Source organism: Temnothorax americanus, unplaced genomic scaffold (assembly GCF_048541705.1).
Source record: "Temnothorax americanus isolate GAGA-0224 unplaced genomic scaffold, ASM4854170v1 Scaffold9, whole genome shotgun sequence".
Classification (NCBI taxonomy): domain Eukaryota; kingdom Metazoa; phylum Arthropoda; class Insecta; order Hymenoptera; family Formicidae; genus Temnothorax; species Temnothorax americanus.
In genome coordinates, this window is record NW_027509812.1 from 3,947,064 (window position 1) to 3,974,317 (window position 27,254).

Genomic DNA, 27,254 nt, shown 5'->3' on the forward strand with positions numbered 1-27,254 from the left:
TATACGCGCGTACATCCTTTTTCAGCGGAGTCGCGTAAAATTTCGGGTGGGTATGAGGTATTTCCAGATGTGTAGGGCGCGAGGTATAAATAGATCTATGGATGAATTGAGAAACGCTTTTTCTCTCTCCTCCAAGAGAATAAACGAAAAAGTAAAAAAGTCTCGCCGAAATTTTCACGTGTTTTTTTACGTATTTAAACATGTTCGGATATCTAGACATATTGATACGTGTATATACAGTGTACATAACCACCGGTTCAGTATATAACTTATTATCGAGGACTACAAATCGAAGATAAGAGCGTTACCGCAGAGATTAATCGCTGTCAATGGTCTATCACAGTTTCCTCATTTAAATATATTGTATGTATTATACCGCGAGAGACATAGAATATTCCATGTTGAATGTGATAAACTAGCTCATATCTATCTTTAACGGAAATCTCAATCCCTTGTTTTTCGTTGTTCGTGTTAGAAAACATGATATTAAAGATGTAAAATAAGCGATAGTATTTTCAATCATAATAGGATTGAATATAAGTAATAAGTTTAGTGTTTGAAAAAGAGATCTATGTGAAGTTGAGATGTTCCTGCGCAATATTCAATATCAATGAATCGAATTAATGAAATCTGAATATCATCCGAAGAGTAAAATAAAAAAATGTCACGTAAAATTGCAATTTTAGAAAAGAAGAAAGAAACAGGAATTCTCGATGCGTTCCCGGAAATCTGTGGAATTTTGGCGTGGAATTCGCCAGACAGTAAAAAGGAATTTCTCTAGGCAAAGAGCAGATATCCCATTTTACGCCGAACTGTTACGGCGGCACTGCCTCACCCTCCGTTCTTCTTTAACCGCATCGGGCTAACGAGGATCAATTCCTATGAACTTGAAAAGGAGACGATTAATTAATTATCGGTTAAAAGTCGGGGGTAGATAAATATACCGATAACGAAAGGAGTTCCTGATAAGGACAAAAAAAGTCACGGAGAATGATCAGGAAAGAAGAATCGGGAAAAATTTCGGTGTCGTTTGACGTGCGAATGGATGTCACTTTTTAATTAGATTTGCTCATTATAGTTAACAAGTATTACATTAGCATATAAATATTGATTTCTGTGACACGAGTATAGAGAGTGTATCAGAATTCGCACATTTTTTCATAGATATGTATTCTTTTCATATACATTTCCTTCGTTTTCTTTTTTTTATATTGAAAATTCAGCTGGCCGCTATTTATTTTTCAAACGTTCCGGGGTCAAAACTTTAAATATTTCTACGCGATTGCAGGAATCGGTCGTTTCGAAAGTTCCGGCGAGACGATTTTATACTGGGACGTGCTTACACGTATCGCCCGTAAATTTCGTTTCTTCATTGCGTACGGATTTACAGGTTGACCTGTACGGCTATTCCCGCGGGATTTAGCGCGGTTAACTCGTCAGTTGATCGCGATCGATCGCAAACGGGCCGAATTCAACGGTAAATAGGAACGTTACCGTTTATTCCCATAGAAAATCTGCTTGACTATAAATTTGGCGATAGTTAATTCTCTCGACAATGGACAATACGCAAATTTAGAGCGTGAGGTAAATCTCTTGACGCGCGAACTTTAACATTTCGATAAATGTCAGCGACAAAAATACTTCTTTTGCCGAATCGCTCAATCGCTTCAAATTTTTATTAATAAATCACGTTTGCAGCAATCGGGGGCCTTAATCGACTCAAATTAACCGATTATTCGCGTTATTGATTCTTGTTCTAAAAAAAAAGGAAAAAAAAAGAAAAGACATCGAAGCGTGCCGATTTTTGTTGTTACACGAGCATTTCGACTGGTCGTCGTCGTACCAACGTACCCGCGTTCCGGAGCTCGGGTTTAATACTGGTTTAATCATGACTGGGTCCGCGAAGTTCGTCGTCTGTGGTTTTTGGTTTGGCGCATAATATGCCCCCGCGGAAGATCGTACAAACAGCGCGCGGCGAAAACCGCACGGTTCCCCGAGGTGCAACCATCATTTCGATTACAACCGTGAAACTGCACCGCGTAACGGTGAAAACCGTCGTGGCGATTGCAGCAATAGCATACCGTTACAATACCAACATGCAAATAGTTACGCTACGCGGGGAGCTCTCAATTTTTGAAGACCAGCCGTTTGACACGTACGAATCGACGTCAATTTGCATCGCGAAAAGTTTTCCATGTCACTCGAAACGTGCGGTACGCGAGTAATCGATTTGTTGAAACAAATATTTTTTCTTTGAGAAATTAACGTAATATTTTCTTTTTCTAACATATATATCTACTCATCTGCAATAATTGTCGAGATATTTTACTCTTAATTTATTTGAAGAGAGAATTATCCAGTAGATGTCTAATATGGATTATCAAAAGAAGAATGTATTTGTTTATTATTATTGCAAGAAATATCGTTTAATTTACATATAATATTGAATTGCGTCGTTATATTGCATCGAATAGTAACTTGAAAATATTTTTATCTCGTGGAATGCTACGTGAAATAGCATTATGTACATACATATGGACAAGTACGCATCATGAAATTCGAGAGCTTGCCCATTAGTTGCGGGGAATCTCCGTGCGCAAAGCTGACTCAGACGTATTAATTAACACGGATGCGATTATGTAATTTGCATCTGTTAGCGCATTAACGCCATTCGCGAAAATTTCGTAGAAGAATATCAAAGAGAGTATCGAATGGATATTTGGTTTGTCCTGAAAATTAACTTGGATAAAATAATTGTTTGATAACTTACATGTACGCACGTAACATCAACTAAATTGAAATATGAAATTAATAATTATTCGGCTATTTGAAAATGTTAAAAGATAAAACAAAATAATTATACACAGATACTTCGCCATCGGAACTTTCGATCAATCGAGAGTCTGTTAAGAAATCTTTTTATTCTACATAAAGAATAATGACATTTGCTATGATAGTATTGATAGTATAAAATGAAATATAAGCTGTGCCATGATAGTATTGATAGTATAAAATAAAATATGCTGTGCCAGCAAGCAGTTTTGCTATATACGCGAGATAAATTATTGTTTTTTTGTAAAAAATATCGCAAAAAAAATTATCAGTACCAATGTTGTCGCGCGTCACGTTCCGCGTTTTTCTATTTTTGCGCGTCCGCTGTTCAAACATTGCACCGTTACAAATCAAATATTTGCAATTGCATACATCCGTGAGAGGCTTTCAAGCTCTTTTGTTAACAGAAAATCCAGATCAGCGTCGTTATCGTTGAAAAAAAAAAACACAAAATAAATAGAACGTCCGTCGTTCCGTCTTCAAACGTATGCTCGCCATTTGTGTTTTGTCAGATTTTTCTCTCCAAATGGTATATTTTTAAATTGTTCGACCACCCGTTACCGCTTGACCCATGACATATGCGCGATACCGACTTAACGACACAATCTGTTTCTTGTTATCGTTATAATTATTTCGACTTATTTTCGTAATAAGACAAATCAATAAGACAGTTTGCGATTCAATCAACAAAAAGGAAAAAAATCGATTGTTTAATCTCATATTTATTTTTCTAAGAACGTAATGTAAGTTTTTTTGTCCAGTTTTCCAAGCCTTATTGATAGCTGGGATATTATATGCGAAACCATAAATTCTCGTAAAATATTCATTAATTTAGAGGGTTAAAGAGATGGAAATTAATAGTTATTAAGGCGTCGTAATATGAAACTTCATTTTATTACATCGCACCGTCGGAGTCGGCGCTTAAGACAAGCGCTATATCGCCGCATCTTTTACCAGATACGAACGGAAAGGAGGAGTAACTTCTTTAAGCAGGTTCTCACTTGACAGCAAGTTCTGAGAATCGTTCCGTTGCTGCTGCAGTTGGAGCAATTAAACCGTATATATGGGAGCAATTAGTTCGCGTACGTCCACTTATATATATAGGGGCGCATTACAGCCAGAAATTTCGAAGTATTATTTATATGATCCTCCCTGATTGAGAAAAGCTCATTATCTTCATTAAATATATATTTATTTGACGTGGACGATGACGTTTCGCTTTATTATGCGATATTTTAAAAAAGATATACATATATATATAACTTTTTCAAAAGTTTACTTTCAAAAAATTAAGCTCTCTAACGAAATGTTGGCTTACAAATATAATTAAAGAATTTTCCGTACCATAAATGCCGACCGACAACCACTTGGAAACTTTAAGTATGCTCTTTACGTATAACCCATTACCAAAATTAAATAAAATTTGCGGAACGCCGCAGAATATCGTTGCCGCAATACGTCGACGCGCATAATGCATCGGGAAAGAGGCTGTGGCATTTCCATGGTAAACGGCGAAGCGAGTGTTGAAGTCACGTCGCCGTAATTAGTACGCCAATTAATTAGCAATCGGTGAATCGCACGGGGCGAGCGCGAATCGACCGGCGTGGGCGGCGCGCGTCGTTGCCTGCATGGAATGCGACAACGGCATCGCGCGACGCCTGCGCCGATATCTAATTAGAAGAACAACCCATCGCTACGGGCGCGGCGTTTTCTCGTAATTACTCGTAATTAGTCGCTACTTCTAATTGGTAATTACGATGTATTCGTAGAAAACACGGGGGGAGGGGGAGAGAGGTCGGATTTTGTACCGATTAAGCGTCGCAATCGGACGCTATGCTAAGAGCGGCGGTAATTTTCTGCTTTCGGTGGAAATGCGATTAATATTTCAATAAGTAGCTGTCACTGATTTTAAACCGAATGTACCTAAATAGCAATTTGCGACGTAATTACGAAAACGAAGAGTGACTTGTTACAATTATGTTGCATTCGTTGAGTCGCTTCTTTTAATTAAACCCGCTCGTACAATTAATTACGTTCACATACAATTTATCGCGCTGCGCTTTGTTTATTGCCCTAGTTTACTTTTTCGGATCTATTTGTTAATCTCAACGTTACGTACGCGACGTAACGCTGCAATTGAGGAGAAACGTGGCGTGCCCTTCCTGCATCTGAAATCACAGATTTCAGAATGGCTCTCCATTGATCATGTTCAAATTTTGCATAATCTGACGTTTTCCTCGCACAGGTGATTTTAGCTATTCAATGCTACGATGGGTCCATATAGTTACAATTGTAAATGACATATGCAATATGTGAAAGGTTTCGTGTTATTCATATCAAATTTCGAGAGATTCGCATTGCAATTATTATAGTAACTGACCATCGGTATTTTGAAAATAATATGCGTATCGTTAATCCGGCTTTTAATGAAATGATAAATCTAAATTGATAGCTTGAATTTTTAATTTTAAATTAAACGTAATAAACACAGAGAGTTGCACGTATCGCACTATTATAAATTATTTCCTAATAGCGCGTCTATGCGTTGATTTATTGTTTTTAGAAAATTGATTACTATAAGTTTAATACGATACTTCTGACAATGAGTAGCGTATTGCATGACTCTCAATTATTAGCACGCTACTGATATTCAACTTTCTATGTTATTCATATTTAATTAGTTCTTTGTTCAAGATTTACAATTAGTATCTTCATCTGATTGTACATGTTATACGAGGCAAGAATTTTTAGCTGCTCCCACGAACTACCTTAATTTCGCAACTTTTGTTTCTCCCCCCCCCTCTCTCTCTCTCTCTCTCTCTCTCTGCTCGTGGTCTTGCACAGAATGATCGCGTAGATCACGATCTCTTTTCTCCGTTTTCTCCTCTTTTCTTTGTTACGTCCCGTAAACATCGCGAGTGAATGCGAGAGGATACACTCTCAGAAAATTCACACTATATACTCGAGCAGCACCTAAAATTTTGTTCTTTATTTGTTTTAACTGTCAACTCCATTATCGATGACGAGACTTTAATTAAGAGTCAACTTCAACGTACCCTCGATTGATCAAAGCACGGAATTTACGTTATGTTCGGATATTAATCCACAGAATAGGCAATAAGTCTGACCACAGACGGGTCGTCCGATGACATTCCGCGACGGTTTAAAACCCATTAGGGTCAGGATGGATTAAGAGGAAGTGACCAGAGTCAATTTAGCGCGTGTTTAATCGATTGCTGACTACTCGAATAACCACGGTGGAAATTGACTTACCGACAGACCTCTCCGCGCCACCTCTCCACGTCCCTCTCCTTCACCTGCGACCCCTTATTACATATAATAAAAATATATGCATGAAAGGCGCAGTAAAAGTGCATGATTCATGCACTCGCGTTTCGTGAAATAGCAGTCGAATTTTTATCAAGTTTCACTGAAATTTTACTTCAACGACTATTTCAGACGCGAAAAGTGAGTTCTCTCTCTTTTTCTCTCGCGAAACATATGGGCTCCTTGAAATAAAAGTATCTAAAGGTTTCAATGTGTAAATCATTTTAAGAAGCAGGTATTACTTAAAAATATATATTTTCCGTACAATTTTTGTAGTAGCATAACACATATATTTTGTTTTCATACAACTGTAAATATATATTTATTTATTACAATATTCTTTGACATATTTGACAAAAATTACATTTTGACGACGAATGCGTCGCTATATACATTTCACTTCTGAACGTGTTCGATACTTGGCTAACTGTTAATTAACGAAGAAAAGTTTTCGGGATATCTATCGAGCTCACGTGGAAAACGAGAGGAACGTGAAAGGAGCGAAAAGGACGAGACGCAGAAGAGGAGTCGGTTAATATCTTCGGAACTCTGCTAACAATAACAAATTGCGGAAACGAGCTCAGATTACTATCGACGATTTTCCTGAAACTTCCTGAGTGGCGTATCTAATCAAAATCGTTATAGAGAGTTAGAGGACATCAGCGAGATTCGTTTTTATATTTATTCGTATCAAACAATGATATATATATATATACATATATCTTGTCACGCATGGCCGAACACTCTCATAAATAATACGACTTTGTGAATATAAAATATTCACGACATACTAATTAATAATCTATTGCATATTTGGTCGTGAGAGATGAATACGCATGGCGAATAAAAATGGCAACTTTGCGCAAACACGTCTCTCTCTCTCTCTCTCTCTCTCTCTCTCTCTCTCTCTCTCTCTCTCTCTCTCTCTCTCTCTCTCAGATTTCGGTTTTTTGAAACATTTCTTGAGTTGAAAGAAAACCATATTTTTGCCTACGATAAAATTTTAAGTTACAGATTCTTATTGCAATAGCCAAATTCTAATTTTCGCAAATACCTCGTCATGTTTTAAATATTCTTGTAAAAGATTGTTCGATTTCGATTACATAAAAAATATATATATTTTTGCTTTCCAACCAAAAAATATTAATTTGCCCTAAGCATATCCTTAAGAACTGCATTTTGCATGTAATAATATTAAATAATATGCGGTACATGACTGTGCACGTACCACGAAAAAAGAAACGAAAAGATTCATTCAATTCTTTTCCATACAAAAAGGGAATAAAAACTCGTTAAACATTTTCTTCATATCTTTGCAAAAGTTATATAAACGTCTCATGTTTTTCTTTCGTTATTATCTTAATCGCGCTACTATCCTAATCGCGTAAAAACGATGGCACGTTAGGTGAGAACGTGTTACGAGGGTCGAGGTTTTCTCGGTAGCATCGTAAAGAGTTCTAACTGGAGACTTCGCGGAATGTCGAGAAGGAAAGCCTGCGAGTCGTACGTAAGACAGTTTTTGATGACTCTTAGTGACACTTGTTGCAGAGTGAACATCGGTAGAACGATGTAAACGTTGGCCCTCTCGATTCTTTTCGGCAGTCCACTCAGACTAACGCCACGGTACTTGAGAAACCACGGCGGAGGAAAGAAAACGTCGCGCTGGTCCACCAAGTACCTGTATCGTTTTGCCCTAAGCATTATTAATCTGTCTCTATTCGAAGCAGATATATCGAAGAAAATATTTCAGAATGTGTGGATAAACCGGCGAAAACAGAAGCCTTTTACTAATCTCTTTATGACAATCTCTATTAGAAACACGAAACGATTAACCCACGACAATTAATTTTATTGACGAAACAATTTGTGCAATTAGATAAATAGAAAATAATTTAACTAATCTGAAAATATGGATAATATATATTATATTCATTTTTTTAGTATTTTAAGAATAAAACTGCGGGGCAATGTTAGCCTATATTCCTATAATATAAACGTTGGTTTGCTCTCAAGGCAAGACTTCGTATCTTTTTATGCCTAAATATTATTGATACTATTGCAAATTACGATTATCCATAACTCGTTAGAAATAGTTTATCGCATACGGATTATTACCGATATAATATCGGCAAGATGATGATTATTACACATACCTGACACCCGTTTCTTTATTGACGAAAATCCACGGATGCGTATGAAACGTGTTTATTTCTCTGTAGTCCCCAGGTGACAGATCGCCGTAACTAATTGCCTGTCCTTGATAATCCATCCAGTATAAGGTAATAGCATGAGGTGTCGTGTTAATAAATCTGACGAAGGATTCGTGTTGACTATTAAGCGACCGGAATATCGGTCCCCGTTGTTGATTTTCATCCATTTTTTCAGTGATTTTTATCCGTCCGCTTCCTCTTCTTATTTTCGTAATGGAATTTCGAGTCTTTACTGATCTCTCTTTCTTCTTTCGCCACGAGAACTGGAATTAAATGTTACGAAAGAAAGTTAATTAAACGGCGGCATTATACATTCGAGCTCGATAAATATAAAAACCGTGTTATCTAAATTTTTGTTGTGAATAAATATTCTCTCATTGTAAATATCTTCTTTTTTCTATTTTTACACAAACAACCTAGTATATACATAATCGAATCTATGTTATAAATAGATTAATTTTTTTTATATAATCGAAACTGGGCTTTTAGTTTGGCAAACAGAATTTTTTCAATCGCTGTATTTCGTTTCTCGGACTAAAAAAATGGTGTATCGGTGACCAATAATCTCCTTAAAGCTTCGATTTGCCTTTCAACATTTTCGACAAACCGAATTAAATCCCCGCGGATGATACGAAATACCCGCAAAAATCTGGTTTGTCACGGCCAAATAAGCCTATATATATATATATATATATATATATATATATATATATCGATTTACCAAAAGTGCATCGCTTGAAATTGAACAACGAGAGAAAAAAAAATAAGGAAAATCGATTGCGTCGCAAGAATTTACGCAAGTCAAATCCGATTCGAATGAGATATTCCACGACTCGCGTAGCATTGAAAGCATCTAACAAATTTAGGAGTCCAAACAGAGTAATATATATAATATAATAATAATCTTATAAAAATAAAATCTAGTCTTATCAAAATGTATGTGTATGTGAGATAAAACTGATATAAAAAACAAATAGATATCAATACAACAACTATCAATATATAATATGATAAAAATAAGAACTTTTCCTTTAAATTTTCGAGGCTGGATATATATTTCACTATTTATCGTGAAGCATCACGATTTTTTAAATATCTTTCGTATATATGAAATAAGTTCATAATAATGACATCAAAGATCCGATTACAACGCACGCGACATTAAATCCGCTTAGAGAACGCGCAAGAACTAATTAGTTGCGCGAATGATTAGCTGCGACAACGAGCGTGAGGATGGAGAATCGAGCGAAGCATTTGCGATTTTAGCGGAGTTCTGAAGAGTCTCAAAGAGCTTCTAGAGACGATTACAGAGAAAGAGGAGAGAGAGAGAGAGAGAGAGAGAGAGAGAGAGAGAGAGAGAGAGAGAGAGAGAGAGAGAGAGAGAGAATGGCGCGTTTTCCAGGATTGTAAACAGACGAACACAGACGTTCCCATGTGCTGTAACTTGCATTTTCGCCCTTCGGCGTTCCGTAAAATCAAGCAATCCGTTAGAGACGATCCGCGCTCTCGATGGCTTACAAAATAGCGAAACAATGCCGACAAACGTCGAAACTCCATTACGGCTTTTTGCAGAGGCAAGCGGCAGCGGGCGAGAGAGTAGGTACATGCGCGAGCAGAATTTCCCTGATATATATTATGTACGAACTTTTGTGCGCGATTGTGCATTCTCGTCGTGTTTCGACTTTTGGAATTAACCTGGTTGAGAGAAAGAGAGGAGCCTTAAAAGCGTCGATCGATTTCATGGCGATTAACGTTTTCTATACAGTACACATGTATACATCATAAAGAGAGATTTATCGCGAGTGATATAATCAAATTGCCTAATTTTCTTGCACATAGCATCGATCATCCCCTTTTCATCACATCATCCGATTTATCGGAATAACGACTTAACGGCGACGCTATATATAGATGAGAAAAATGGTAAATACTTCGATAGTCAAAGTTCAACAAAAGCACCAACGGGAAGGAAAAGTTCTCCGAGTTTTGTCGGTTTTCGGAAATTGGTTCGCGATTCGAGATGTGACGCGCCGTAGTCAGAATTAGCGACGACAGGGAGAACGAGATTTACGTTCGCAGAGTTCCGGCAATAAGAAGTTATTCCGTATATCTTGCGAGATTTATCGTGACGACTCTTTCTCGCGGGATACCAAGTTTCGGCGAAAGTTTCATCCGTACTTGAATTCGAAAATTATGCCTGTATATCATGAAGATAATCGCATCTCATTCATCTTATATTTCACCCGATCAATTTTGTTTGTATATGTGTAAATAGATAACGCTATAAATGAGTATTGATCAACTTTACGATTAATAAATCAATATTTTCTTAACTTTAACTAAAATTTCAAGCTTTCCTAGCCTGATATATTTTGCGCTAATATAAATCTATTATTATTACTATTATACATTCTTATTATCCAAAATATTGAAGTTTAGATCTGATTTCAAAATTTCTGAACATTACAACATTCTGACTGGAATATTTTGTCAGATTAAGAACACTCCAGATTCGAATATTTATATAAAAATCCAAAGCAGTATAGAGGTATTCAATTATAATACAATAACATCAAACTTTCTCTTACGATTTGCCAATAATAACGAGATATAATTGAAGTATTGAAGTAGGACGACTGGAATTCTTCATAGATACCCGATTGCCCGGTTAAATTTATATTTTATCACAAACACGCGAATCTGCTGCAAAAAATGTGTAACAACTAAATTACTCCGCCCGCGCCGGGAGAAATATTTCTGCGAGCTGTGGAGACCTTCGTACGCAGCGTTGTGAAATTTTTCGGGGACTCTCAAAAGCGAAAATAGCGTTCATGCAGGTATCCGAACCCGGCGACGCCAAACATGCCGTATAAAAGCGTATAAAAAAAAAGGGAGGGGGAAACGAACCGAGCGAGGCGTTACGTTAATTCGCATTTTTGGTAACGAACCCCGCGGTTTTGCTCGTTACAAGTGACACACGTGCTCTTTTTTCTCTCATTTTTTGCGTAGCCTTTGAAAATATTCCGCTGAAAAAAAATTGGACAGAATCGCCGCTTTGACACAGGTGCCGATTACCTTAAAAATATAATAAACGGCAAGCGCTTTGCGCCTAGATGAATTGATCAACTTGCGGGACCGGTCAAAAAATTGGTTTCTACTGTTAAAAAAAAAACAGTTTTTCTAACGGGTTTTCCACGTGATACTCGATCTACAGAATAACTGCAATGATATTTTGAACTGCAATTAACAATGCATTAAAGCGATAAGCGATAAGAGATTGAGCGGTAATCCATCTCGTTTTTTCATATCTCGCGGTAAGAAAGCGAGTGCATTATCGTCGATCACCCCTGGTTTTTTGCCGTTTGGTTCTTCCCTAATTACGTATACCGATGGATTGGAGCCTCTTAGAAAGCAGATAGGAATTGAATTGAGTGGCAATTACGCCACTCAATACGCGTCGTCTAATTCACATTTCAGATCACTGTGATTTGCGCGATAATTTATATATACTCGCGCGGAAATCGCGATAAAAGCATTATAAATATTTCGTGTTAAACTCGGTGTACGATACTATACATTCCCTTTGACACGAGTTTTATTCAATTGATGATATTTGTCGTTAACGATTAATGTGACCAACATTCCTATAAAATGGATATTTTACGAATAATGATCAAATTGCATATCACAAAAATTCCGACTAATAACGTTAATAATACATTTTTCAATTTACCTTCCACATTTATCTTAACAATTTAACATGTCGCTGAAGCTAGCAGCGGGAGCTAGCAGCGGAACGTCCCGCGGACAGGGCCGAATATCATATGGGTTTCTCAGGGGGTCCGAACGTATCGTAGGTTAATTATTATTAGCCGCTGGGCTTTTCTTAGATATTATTAATTAATGAAGATTAAATTTATTTATATATAAATGTTTTTTACAATATTCAAACTGTTTTTTCATCGGTTTGATATAAAAACATGTTTTAATTATTATAGATTATTCGAGAAATATATATATAATTGTAGAACATAGCAAAAAACGATTTTCTCCAAATTTTTAGGGAATCACGTTCTTGTAACAACAAAACGATTCAGCAAGTATTTGGAACAATCCGCGGTTTTATATTAATTGTTATTAATTTTTTATTCATAATTTATTCAGCGGCGACCGATCGCAAAGAAAGATTCCCTCCAAATTTTTATGGGACCACATCCTTGTGATAACAAAACGATTCAGCAAGTATTTGAGACAATCCGCGGTTTCCATAATTGTTATTAATTTTTTATGCGTATGTATAATTTTACGGTCTCTTGTAGGTTTATCGCCGTGCACGCTGTGAAAATAGCGCGAAAGCAATAAAATTCATAATTCTCATATAATAGTGTTCGTATATAATGAAATAAGCGAATGCAAAAGATTACTTTGACAAATCATTATTATGGTTACCGGAATAGTTATTACCCCGAAAATATAATATGTTTAATAAATTAATAAAACGAAGTGTTTCTAAATAAATTTTAAGAGCTAATCTCGCATTATATGTCGCTACATTTTGTGTTTCGCGAGATAGAGGAGCGCCTCGCGAGGTTAGAGGAGCGCCTCGCGAGGTTAGAGGAGCGCCTCGCGAGGTTAGAGAAGCACCTCGCGAGGAACAGAAGCACCCTCGCCTTTGTCGGGACATCGGCGATTTCGTTGTAGGTTTATCGCCGTGCACGCTGTGAAATTAGCGCGAGAACAATGAAATTCATAATTCTCATATAATAGTGTTCGTATTTAATGAAATAAGAGAATGCAAAAGATTACTTTGACAAGTTTCGCGAGGTAGAAGAGCACCTCGCGAGGTTAGAGGAGCACCTCGCGAGGTACAAAAGCACCCTCGCCTTTGTCGGGACATCGACGATTTCGTTGTAGGTTTATCGCCGTAACAATACACGATTGAAATATATATCAACGAATACGTTCGAATACTTTCTATTACTTAAATGCTTCTCTCTGCAAGAAAAGAGAAAGAGAGAGAATTGCGAAACTTTGCCACGCTCCGTGTTTCGTTATAATTATAGAATTATCTGCCTAGTGTAGCGTTTTTCATCAAAGCTGTAGAATTCAACGATATCGCACGCGATGGCACGAAGGGCATCGTAATCTAAATGGACGAGCTAAAAACGAACGGCGCGGTCGCGGCCAGCGCGGCGCGGCGGCGGACGGATGGAGCTATATGAATATTCGCGGTTAAACGGATTAAAGGCCAAAAAATATCCATATTATCGGACATATGGGGTTGCCATAAGGCGCAGTGGCGCAGTCGCGCAGTCGTACGCTCGTGATATATACCCGTAGCAATTTATAGCCGCGTTCTAATCGTCTTTTCCAGCTATAATTTATTACTACTCCATCCATATTTATTGGCGCTTCGCGGCCACTGCATTCTGCCGACCATCAGATTGGTTATATTGTTGGCGGCCCGATACACCCTGCAATAAATTATCCAGCGCGCGAAGGTGCGACGGCTGACGCACACTGATAGATTGCGGTAGAGACTGGAAAGAGGAGAAACGATTTATTTAAGCAGCGCGGTATTTTACGCGTCCCGTTGCAACTTTCAATATATATGATTTGGAATATACGGCCCGTATCGCCAACTGCGAATTAAATCGGGCGAAAAGCGCGATAGTATGAAACAAAAATATACTTTGATCAACGCTCGTCAAAATTATGTGCTTTGGTTGATTCGAGACACTCGATATATGTCGCGGATAAATGCGAAATCTATTTCTATAGTAATTAACCAAAAAGTACAGCGTTATAATTTGAATTTTTTTACGCGTATTGTATATAAAATCTCAACTGGCGTATTATAGTGACAAAGAAACGGATGAATTATTCATGTTTAATATCATTGGCATCGAACGGCTGAAATTACGGGTGACATGGGTGACTTATTATATTTTAGCGATATTCGATTCGCTCACTTGATTTTACATCCTGCTGATATTCCTTTATAAACAGCCCATCGTGAATTAGACATTTGTACAGTAATGCGATTCACGCGTATATATAGCATCAAAGCTTCACGCATGACACACGCATAATTTGCGTGCACAATCGCGTACGAGCGTGCAGAGGAACCGTTTATTATAGTTTATACAAATTTCTCATGAAATCTTGCGTGCATTATTAGTATTATTATACGGGTGACATTTTGCATTGATAATAATACCGTGCTCGACATGCCCCGATACAACAATAAATTATGCTGAAAAAATTATCGATATATTTAAAATATATTTGTGATGCGGTGACCATTGATTGACGGCTGGTGCATGATTGGTAACGCAATTTTTACATATTTAAAATATCGACGTACAATAATTTAAATGCGGGAAAAACGATGTGTGTTGAAAATTTTATTTATGGAGAAATTTTTTATCCGGTGCAGATGGACCAAATTAATTGAGTTTATGACCTAAAAGAATTTTTATCGCAAACTAAAATGTACATTAAAAATTGTATTATAACTTTGGATAACGTTACACGTCACGAAAAATATTATCAATATCGATATCTTTTGAACGCATATAATAAAAAATAAATAATAAAAACGTATGAAAAATAAATAACAATCATCGCAGTGAAAATGATAAAAACTGCTCCAACTCAAGTCGCATGATTTATTTTCAAGTATTGTATTTTAGCCGCAGTAAATGAATTTTCTCTGCGATAAAGCAAACGCGTTTGAGCTCGCGTTGATACGCTACGATTAATTATAATGATCCCACACATGAGAAAAATGCCACAAATTAAAATCCACGACGCGGATGATTAAAATTGCAAACGCGTGGCTCTGTCGCTTCTTTGACGCGTCGAGGCGAGGCGAGGGATCGGATTTACGAGTACGCGGCGGGAACGGACGGTGTAGCCGATTTCATCCGATTCACGTGGGTGGGTAGGCGCGATATTACGTTCCTGTTCAGTGGCATATAGTGCGTAATCGGCCGTTAAATTCGCCCGGTGTCGGCATGAACGACACAAAACGATTCAATTAGCACGTTCGGCTTCCGACGCGTCACCGCATGCGACATCGATATTCCCGTTCGCGGGCATCCGGCTGTTTCTCTTTCAATTTCGTGCTCTCACAAGGGTATGCGGCACGGTGGTCGTTTATTGTTATTCAAATGACGAGAAGCTGCGTCCAAAATAATTTGATCGACGCGACCGAAATTCCGGTCTGCCGATGCCGGAACGTTTGACGGATGGTCGCGTATATACGTTAACAAAAGAACAGTCCAACTGTTGGACATTTAATATTCCGAGTGTTAATATCGCGAGATCGCGACGCGCTAATGAGCGGTCTGCGTATTACTTTCGAAAATGTAATTATGGCCATGATTGCTCGCGGTGGCTGGGACACAAGAGACAATATATCGACATAGGTCAGTATTGAACATTCCCGCGGGAAGATACAGAGTCCTTCAATTCGGAAGTGTACAAAACCTAAAATTACTTGCTGCAGGAACTGCGAGAATGCAAAATTAACTTCGTCAGACTTCAGGATAAGTAGATATTTTGGCGAGCAATGAAACGCAAAGGTGTGGTTTCCCGGTCCCAAGTATTGTAACTGATTGCGGGCTGTGGACCTTTAGGTCGCATTCACGTCGGAATTCCCGATAGATTTTGTCTCGTTGCACGGCTACGTGATCGTCGCCGAAAGGTATCATTTATACGCGAGGATCCACGGTTTAGACACGGTTGCATCGCGTCGGGTACATGAATTATTAACGACGGGTCTGCAATGCAATAGGGAATTCCCACCTTGCCGGTGCGGCAAGAGACGCGTATGTCGCGCCGAAACTCTGCGAGTTGCGTTATTAGTTCCCGTCATTGAAAGGCATGGGCCCTCTCATATCGCGTCCGTCCGATTATCCCGCCCGCGTCCTATACAGAGCATACTGCTTTTCTAATTAGCGCTTCAAATTGCATAGATAAATGTAGTAAAATCTATTTCTTTTTGATAAAAAGAGATAATTCAATTTTTCTACGTTGGACACGATACCTATAGATTTAATCTACATTGCCGTTTCATTAATCGTTATAGAATGTAAGGTAAATCGTGATATATGATCTTGTCGAGAAGATGTAAGAGTAAATAGAAAGTATATAAAAATATATGATTAATCGTATTTGATCGGCAGTTTAGTAGTAATAGAGAAAAGTAATTATTTAGTATAAGAGTTAAGAGTATACGATTTTGCTTAAAAACATATAAGCAAGTTTAACGCAGCAAATTTGCTTTGGGATTGATGACTGCTATCGTAAAGTGTAAGTCACATGATGTTGTGACGAAAAGAAATTTTTTTCAATATTATAGAACGTTAACGCGCAATTTGCATTCGCAAAAGTTGAATCGCCCTGTAGGTATATTTGAGAAAGTGCCACAGGAGAATAACGCGCCGGATGGATATGCGGACGTCGATTTACAACCTCTACTATCCGGATTAACATATTATCTCCCGTCTCAAAGGGCTTTTCATGTCATTAGGTTAGGCGGATCTGCAATAACAATGATTGTTGTGTTTGAGTTCGCCGCGGGCTACGCGCGTTTCCCCGCAACTTCGCTTTTAGAGCTGATGCATAATGTATAATTTAATTTAATGTAATACCACAACGTAATGTCAGCAAACGCGGGATATTACGTCGTAAGCATGAGAGCGTAGTTAATAGTTGCTAATTGATAGCGAAGTATCGCGCACCTCTCGTGCAGCAATAAATTTATTTATTGATTAGTTGACAAGTTTTTATAAATTCTTATCGAAACGACTATATTTAATAATCTCGTTGTAACGGTGAAAAAATTATGTAAAAGAGAAAGAAGATATTGAGTCGTTGTGCGGATATTTTTGTTGAAATATTAATTTTCTTTCTGTCTATAAAATTTTTTTATGCGATATGTGTAGGTAAATATTTCTATAATTAATTTCCTCGAAATACGAACGTAAACATATATACTCGAGATCACAAAAGGAATAGATTTATCATCTTGTACAAGCTATGTTATTAAACTCATCTCACTGTCGCCTGACAACTTAGCTAGCCAATAACATGTAGATTAGAGTCGAGACACGTCGGAGGTCGGAGCCTCAGCGGCATTATCATCTTTATCGTGCGAGACAAAGAACGAGGAATATCGGCTCCGTTGGCGAAGACATCTTCTCGGTCACGCTCCGTTTCATCTCGGGTTCGCGTGCCAAAAGTATAAGTTTACACGGCTATGTCGGATTCCGTAGACCCAGTTTCACGCTTTATCTGTCGAGGACGTCGAGGTACACTGTAAAAAATTTAATGTCAATGAAAGTCCACACAAAATTTAGAGTGGACTTTCATTGACATTAAATTTTTTACTGTGTATGCTCGAATGACGTTTGGCAGAACGAGAGTGATTAGCGGCAGAATTTCGCTTAACAATTAATTCATGAGAAAAGACTTGGTACGTGTAACCGAGTCGCTATACGTTTCGCATGGTCCGTGGAACTTTTTTGTGCTGCAAGATTGCGTGTCCGAAAAGTTGGACATCAGAATTATCACTGTGATAATGATTAATAAAAGAATTTTGCGTGGTAATTTAGTTGCCATACCTATATCCCGTGCAGCTTATTATTGAATATATTTTTATCGCCAGTTTATTTTATTATTTCGTCTCGTCGCTTCTCCACGCGTGGCATTATGAGTAAGATTACACATAAATCAAAAGCAGCAAAAATCCAAGTAAATAAATTGCATCACTCTTGAATATCTGATGTATGTTCGGGGGAAAGTCTATTCTCTTTCCAAAGAATAAGCAAATATGCTAAACTACGTAGAAAGCGTAAAGAAAGTTGCTGCATATCGATGTTACCATCTTATCCAGAGACGGAAAAGATGTTAGTGTCTAAAAACCTTCTTGAGTCAATTATTTCTGTGATTCACCATCGAGGTACGTTCCTTCTACTTTACTAATTACGGCGAATTAAAAGCAACTGGAAAAGTGCCGATGACACGGCTATAAATTCATTCCGACAATTTTAACGTTTTACGTTGTCCTCGATATTATTCCTATTACGAAGATACGTCCGAGGTACTCTGAACTGAGACGTGAAACAGCGAAATAAACTGATAAACATTGTAGTACTCGAAAACGTTATTATGCGAATTAATGAAAAATTGATTATCCATTAAAGAAAAATCCCGTTTTTTAACTAAGCCAAAAAAAAGAAAAATATCACACATAAATGTCTTAATATTCATTAAATATTTTTCCAATCATCTCATCTTATTTAGAATATTAATATGTGTACATTTTATAACTTCTTGTAAAGAGAAAATGAAAAATATTATACTGCAAAAGCTATTGAATAAACTACAAGTTTTTTTGGTATAATTGCTTTAAATATGGATAAATTTTAGCGTCTATAAAATACATTAAGCGTACAAGTTTTAAATTCGATCTACGAGACGAAAATTGAAAATTATCTTTTCTACAAATTTATTAGAAATTCATTAGAAACTTTAAAAATAATTTATATGCAGCACGACCTAATTATTTTTTATTATATTTGAGGCATAACGCATGCCAGCTATCGTTGATTAATTATTGTTTAGTATTGCATATTTTTCTACAATATGAGTAATCATGATATATTTATGTATATAATATTTAAAGATGACGCAATCTTTCGAAATATACCTTCAAAAATGCATTTAATAAGTATATTCAGATATTTATGAAGCCTTTAGTATTCAGTCATTCTGATATGATAAATCGAGAAAAGAGACACGCGTTATTAATGCAGAGTTGATTTTTTACCTGGACAGTGCACTCCCGGTCGTGCGAATAATTAGAAAGCACGCAAGCGAGAAATCAAGCTGCCTATTTCGTCTGCTCGTGCCGTAACCAGAGATTGCCAGAGACAGGCGGAAACCGTCATTGTAATTCGCCTGGTAATTCGTAACTAATTCCGCAAAATCGCCATGAGCACAAAGAGCTGCGGTAACATTTCGACGATAGTTCTCTCTTGCCTAGCGAAACCTCGTTTACCGCGGCAGAGACGATCACTGCACGGACGATCACTTTACAGCGTGCTAAATAAACGCGTTGAACCTGTGTATTCGAAGCGAGTCGATAATTAGACCGCTCTCAGACAGACACGCAATTATTCACAATGTTTACGTTGTGTTATACTCGTTACAGTTAGACGTTGCGTTTTACACGAATTTTCTCCAATTATCGTGTATTCAATGTCGGAAATCTAAAATCCGTAAAGAAATTACGGTAATGTTTTACATCAGAGCATTAACCGCGTGCAATAATAATAATATTTCTTTTTTTCATTAAATGAAAAGAATTAAAACTCGTCCAGATATAAAATTGCAAAAATCCAGCAAAGTTGGACATCGATTAAACTCATGAATTTCTCGGTCAGGCAGAAAAGAGCAAGAGCGAGACCGAGAGAGAGGGGACTATTGATATATCTATTTGCGCCAAAGCGAACCTGATAGATTTATCCTGCCAAACGGAAGCGATATATATTTGATAAACTAACGGAAGATGGAGCGATATCCAATAAGTTTCTAGATCGCTCGGCAATTCGTGTAAAGAACGATAAGATATATCTCGTTTCCTTTGTAAAATAGTTATGTAAAAGCACACAATTATGATAAAATATTGATAAAATAAATCTCTCTAGATGTGTAAGTCACGCATCAAATCTAAAAACTATAGCGACAAAACCAAGATGTGTGTGTGTGTGTGTGTGTGTGTGTGTGTGTGTGTGTGTGTCTTATACGTTACACGTGGTTTAGAGTTAGTAAAGTCAACAAAATACTTAATTCCATCGCAAGGAATAAGAACGCGATATGATTTTGCACGATTCCGAGCACGATTCGGTCCAACTGGCATTCGTAATTCGCTCGTTCGCTCGGTTCGCTCGACAGATGTATGCACAGTCGTCTGCAGCGAGAAGACGACGCAATATTGAGGTTTGCAGCTTCGTCAAGTATTTACTTAGGCCGAGCAAGAGACTCGCAGGGAGAAACAGAAACCGCGAGACGCAAACCGAGAACGAATACTTTATTATAGCGCCGCGTGCCGTCAGTCTTGAAATTACAAAGGGACCGCGCGCCTCGAATAGCTTGTCACACCGCACGCCAAACGCGCAACGAAAATAATCTTCCAACTCTAATCTCGAGCTCCGTTTAAGAAATTTACAAATAGGAATAGCACTACTCTCTCACAAAACTTTTTTACGACTTTTATTAATATCAATACTTGGCGTAACATTCATAACTTTCATCTCTTTGAATTTGAATAAATATAGCCAAGATGTATTTAATCGTAACGATATACGGTAAAAGCAAAGCGAATGTATAAAAAGATGAGATATACATTTTTCTAGCAACAACTTTTCTACCGCGGAAGTGGCGATAATGTTCATCAGACGGGATTTACGCTGCTCGAATGCCATTGCATTCTGTTACCATTCGTTTACTACCGGAGACGTACCAATGATCTATGCTGTCGATTACACTGGTAATTTCAAACACGTAGTCGCGTCCCGCTTTGTAGGTGTCCACAAAGGTAGGCAAACAAACGAGAACGCCCATTGTATATCGATTACGTCGGTATCGATCGCGAGGACAATGAGGGTAATTGAGCATGCACATTACGACCGCTGGATATTCAAATCTATATTTCGGAATAAAAATTAAAGCGAAAGCGAGGACCGAGGACTCTTCTTTAATTCGGTTCTCTTAAACTGTGTTTTCTTATAATTTTCCTATGCGCTAAATGAAGTAGTTTTATTGATGGTGATGAAAACGAAGAAGAAACGAATTTCGCTTTACGTAAAAAGAAAGAATGTATTAATAAACAAACATGCTTTTCGGTCGGCAAACTAAAACATTTGGAAAATAAAATGGTATTTTTATGGAGCCACGATGGGAATGCACTCTCAGCACCGGCATGAATTCAGAGAAGAACGGGACGAGAACAAATTTTCGCAATGGAAAAGACAGGTGGTCGCCTCCATTAACGGAGATCGAATCTGCTCACGAGTTTTCTAATGAGAACCCCATGTGAGAGAACGAGCCATTGGTATTCGAGCAGAATGAAAATGAACGACGTGCCTTTTTCTTGTCAGCGCAGCACTCGACCATTTTTTTCCATTTAAAGCAGACGCTCCTCGTCTTTTCGCTTTACATGCAGGGGTAAAACCACGCATTTTTAATAGTAATTCAATTACAAGTCTACCTATTAAACAGCATGTTAACTTGTTGGAAAACTTTTAATGACTATGTAACGTTTAACTGTTCAGATATACTAAAAAATATTAAAATACGGTATCTATATTTCTATTTATTTGCTGAATAAATTAATTATTATAATTGTACAGATATTTTGTTGTTAAAACTATATATCTTCTAACGAATATATAGAAAAAGTTCAGTGACTAAGTAATTTTTAATTCTATAGATAAAATCTCATAGTTATTCGTGATTATTATATTTAAAAAGAAAAGCAACGAATAGTTTATATACATAAAAATTTATCGTCACATTGTTCGAACATAAGCACTGATATAATATATCAATAAACTTGTCGCACACACAACGCATCGTGCACGTTTAATTATCATACATATAACGTACTAATGCAGTTATTAGCAAACGCGAGGGCTTTGATCATTATCCGGAATTACCCGGAAACGCGACCCGTATTCGCACAATGAAATCGTTCTATTCGAGAATAAAAGAAAGAAATGGTCGGCTAATGTGCACATATTGCATAACATCAGCGATCTATATGTGACAACAAATGCCTGCATGCGCCGAACTGTCGCGAGAGAAGCGCCCCCCGCATTCCATCAATAAAATTTCGCTTGTGACAGAACCAGGTGATACAGGAGATAATGCCGCCGACTCTCTTTAGCGTTCAAATATACGGTATACAAAAAAAGACGTACAATTTTCGGAAACTGATATTTTTCTAAAAGAAAAATGGTATTCCATAGAAAAAAAGCATGCACGCTTTCCGCAGAAGGCGGCGCGGAATTCCATTAATTCTATTAATGGAATTAATCCTCTAACTCTAACATATTTCCATATACTTTCCTGTTTTCTATAGTTCTTGCAACCCCGGATCGTACGATATTTTGACAGGTCGATGTGCAGCTCGGCGTCGCGCGTTGCATCACGAGTGCGTTCGCTTCGCGAAGTCGGCAAACCACGGAATTTACGGTGGCTTCAATTCACGGCAAACAGCATGTAATCCTTGCGCTGTTTGCGCCCGAAGCCCCGAGGGCAAATAAGGGAAGGCAGGGGGGATTACGAGCAGGTACGAACGAGAAGTCGCAGGGGAGGGAGAGATAACGTGATCCCCAGGTTTACGCACGCAACGCAAGGTTCTCCCGCGACGTCGTTGTCGTCGTCGGTCGTCGTCATCTTCACTATTACGCTTCCGTAATCGCGCTCGCCGTCTCGTGACACGTAAATTTTGCCCTTTTAATGCTGTTCGCAATTAGTCACGTACCTACGCATACTCTTACGTGGTATGCAAATGTATGGCAGACTCGGGCGACGGAGCTTAATAAAATGCGTCATATGCGTCATATAAAAAGTAACGTTACCGCGAGAGCAACGCGTACGAGGAAAAGAGTGTAAGAATATGATGATTCTTTCGTACTAACAATAAGTTATTTCTATAACTTCAAATTGTTGAAGTTAAATTTCTAACTTCAAAACTGCGTATCACTTTGCAGATAAAACATTTATAAGTGAAAATTATATAGAAACAATTTAATATGCAAAAAAAGTATAAACTTATAAAAAGTAATATAGCTTAAGAATAACAATTTTGATTATAAAGGGTCGTGTTTTAATTAAAATTTTAATTAAAGTTAAAATATTTAACTAACGTTTATATGTATATATAAATATTTAATTAAAGTTAAAAAATATTAATCAAAATTAAAGTAAAAATCTTGGTCGAAAGATTATCTAAATATTATGAATTAGAATAACTTTCGTTTTCATGTAAAAAAAAAATAAATAAAAAATCTAGAAGACCTGAGAAAACTCTCAAAAAAGTTACTCTAAACGTCGATTCGAAACTGCCTCGTCTATCATCTTTTCTTTTTCATTTCCTTTCTTGTCTTACAGTGGTCATGAGATGAATTCTGATTTGATCTCCTAAATATGCTGCACGATATGTTGCACGTGAGTTTAATAATTTCGAGTTAGCTGTTGTGTATATATATATATATATATATATATATATATATATATATATATATATATATATAAGCGGAAGAAGCATGAGTCCCACGATAATTTTTCGCAAAGATGTTCTTAATATAAAAACTACACAAAAATGTGTAAGAAAAATGGACTTGTTCATCGTTGCGATCGTTATACGATATCACTTCTCCGTTGCGTATAATAAGAATTAGTTCTTTGCCACGTTAAGTATATCATAAAAAAATTCTTCAACGGCGTTTTGAAAAAGAATGAAAAATTAATGGACGTAACTGCATCTTGGGATGAAACTCGGTCGTTTCAGAACCATAGTCAGAAAGACGATGAAAATAGCGCTCTTATGCGCTGTGTAAAGTGTTTCGCGAAATTATTTTAAGTATATAGCAGCCTGCTTGCGCGACTCGCAATAGATTCATGCATATTCAGGCGCGTGAGACGCTGGATTACGCGGCAAGCGCAAAGTATTACACTTATGATTATTCAATAGAAACTGCGAAATCCACTTTATTGCCCGAGTTAGAGGACCCTTGTCGGGACGCTTCGCGCGCGCGGAACTTTAAGTCAATGCTTATCAAACTCTCTCCGCAACAAGACGACGGAAGTCTTGTAATATATAATGAGCCTTTCGTTATCCCAAAATAGTTAAACTTGGCTGGGGCAGGAGTCCCAGCTTTGTACAAGACGGGCGCGGGCGTCCCGTTTTGCAATACCGCTCGCAGCGCTTCGCGAACTGCGAACATCCTTAGAGCGCAATTAATTCCCTTCGCGCTACAAAACGGGTGACGAGGGTCATGGGTGTGCCACGTGTAGAGAAAGAGCTGACGCCGCCGGTTTATCTTACGTCGTCGTAAATTCCTCGATCGATCGGCCGCGGCCGGATGACGGTTTATACGAAAGCGAGAGAAATCCGCGTAACGAATACGAAGAAAAGATGCAATTTGCAACAAGTTCGTCTTCGCCACAATCTCTATTTTCCGTCTCGCGTGAAAGAGATCCTATTCCGCGCCGATCGTTTTCTCCTTCTGAAGGAGGAAACGGGATTTGCGCGGGAATTTGGGCAAATCGGCCGTTATTTCTATCATTCGCTCGAGAATCTTCAAAGCTCGCCCGTTCAATAGACGCTCCTCATTCAACGAGAGAGTACATTCTCGCTTTATTCCGCTTCCTTTCGGCGAAACTACGCATGATCCTCATTCTACGGACCAAATGATAGCGCAATGAAATTATGATAAATTATGTTGACGACAAATGAGACGCGTATCATGAAATATCATGTAACATGTTATATAGCTAGTACTTGAAATAATTAAAACAAGTATTCTGTTTTTTCGGAGATCAACCTATAAATTTTCTTCAAGCTTAAAGTTGTTCGCGTTATTGTTTGCTGTAAAATATTGTCATAACACAAGTATAAGCAAAGCATGTCTAACATATACCATTTGAAAATTAAGGATTAAAAGTACGTAATGGTTTAAAGAAAAATCAAGATTGATGGAAATAAAAATATCGGTTTAATAGTATTTAGAGGAGTAAATTACGAGTCTGCGATAAGCCCTTCTGTGTCATCTCTCCTCGCAATTTCGTAACAGTTTAATTAGATCAATGCAACCCCCACGGAAATCACGATTGCTAATTACGAGCGAGATTATTACTCGCGAACGAGGAAGCGATAAGGACATAAATTACTTTCGTGTCCTCGTGATCCTATAAGGTCGATGAAGATAAAAAAAGAAGCAGAAAATTGAAAGACAAAAGAAAAGATTCTGCCTCTCCTGAAAGAAACGTACCAATACGAGCGCAACCATTATCTCTGGCAAATCCAATAATCTTTTTCACTAAGTTCGACTCAAGATACTTGCTTTATATATACATACACATACACACACACACACACATTTTCCTTCATATACATATACATATAGCGATATATAGTGGTAAGAAACACCGGGCGCGCGCTTGAACCCTCCGCGAAATTTCTGGAATAGACGCACTGCAAAGTACTTGACTCGATTATGAAAATGTACTTTCCCTCTGCTCTCTGCTGCGCTTCCACGCCGATACCAACGTCGACGTCGACGACGAAGACAGCAACGACGGCGCTCTTTTTATTCTGTTGTTTCAATATCTCTTTGATCGCGATATAAATGTCGAGGAGTCCGCAATAAGAAATATGCCTCTCCCAGACGTCCCCCCTTAAATTGAATTACGCCGGTTTATCTTATAGCGAATTCGGGCGCTTGCACTAGTGCACACTGAGTGCGCACTAAGGCTGGTTCTTGATCAATTATTATATTTAGTATATTTACAGATTATATATCTTACTTCTTAGTCTATATAAAATGATTTGTACAGCATCCATATGGATATTACAGATTGTTTCATTGGCTAAAAAGTCTTTAAATGTGTTTATGTTGTTTGCCTTTTATCATTTTTTCAAAGTTATTACGGAATTCTACCGCGAATGTTTTCCAGCACGCCTTTCGACGCGCTTACGACGCACGCTTGCATCCCCCTATACGCAAAAATCCTCTTGGTGCGCTTAGGAGCGCATTCTTGATTAAGTAAAGCGAAGTAACGGGATAAGGATATTAAGTGGAACGAATTAACAATGCGGCAGCCGTTGGATCGTACGTATACCATAAGCCCGAAAACTTGGTGCATTCCGGCTTACGTGCCGGAAACTCGGCGCGCGGAAAGCTCGCGCCGACGCCGACGCGCCGGATTACGATGCGTTAAATCGGCATTACCGTTTTCATTTACATTCCCGTGCGTATCGCTTTTCCCTTTTTCGACCAAGCCCATGTTGACACGCGCGAGAAAATGGAAGGAATCACGCGGCGGACACGGACTTACACGAGAGAAGAAACGGGAAGAAATATTGCCCGTCAAGTACTCAAATATCTACGAGCGAGAATCGGTCCGTTCTTGTCATTGTCATTATCGAGAAAACCTAAGGAATTTTTACCCATAAAAATAGGTAAAAGTAAAGGAAGATAAAAGAGTGTCGATGAGAAGCGACAATAACGCAAGCAAAGTAATTCTGCGTTGTCGCTGTAGGTCGCGCCGATGAGATTACCGATGAAACATCTGTGTCCGAAGCCTGAACAACGAACGAACTGCAGCAGCACAGACATGTAATCAAATTGATTTAAAACTATCTTCGACGTACCGTTTGACTGAAATGCCAATCTAACTGCGAATGCCAATGAACGTTCCGTTCGCTACGACGGTGACGCGATATGCGAATTAACGAAACAACGAAACTTTTTAACAACGAAAACTCTCACATTCGCGCTACTCGTTCGCTCGTGTATATATTTCTGTAATTTCCAGCCTTTAGCTGTTTTCACGACGTGTCCTTGCCACCATGTCGGTTCCACAATCCTCACTGTCTTTCTAGAATCTAGATAATTGCCTTTCAGACGAGTCTCTCTCGCGGCGTTTGCGAAAGGAGTTTACCCCGCGGCACAGGCACAGAAAAGCAAAAACGTGCGCCGGAAAAGAGTCTGCTCGCTTCCTCATCTTATTTAAATTAGGACCTTACGCCGAGCTGCTTCGTAACAATGCGGTCGCTGTCTTTCGAAATGTCGACGGAAATCG

The 27,254-nt window shown here is 38.0% G+C and overlaps 1 protein-coding gene across 3 annotated transcripts in view; it reads right to left on the reverse strand.

Annotated features, from left to right (window-relative positions):
• Positions 1-27,254, reverse strand: part of Ph4alphaefb (prolyl 4-hydroxylase subunit alpha-1) — a 150,177-nt gene that overhangs the window by 99,473 nt on the left and 23,450 nt on the right. The window contains exon 1 of one of the 3 annotated variants that reach the window (XM_077425701.1): positions 8,313-8,452. The exons of the other annotated variants lie outside the window; for them this stretch is intronic. The gene's annotated coding sequence lies outside the window, so the exon portion shown is untranslated. Of the gene's footprint in view, positions 1-8,312; positions 8,453-27,254 lie in introns of those variants that run through there. 3 annotated transcript variants of the gene reach the window in all.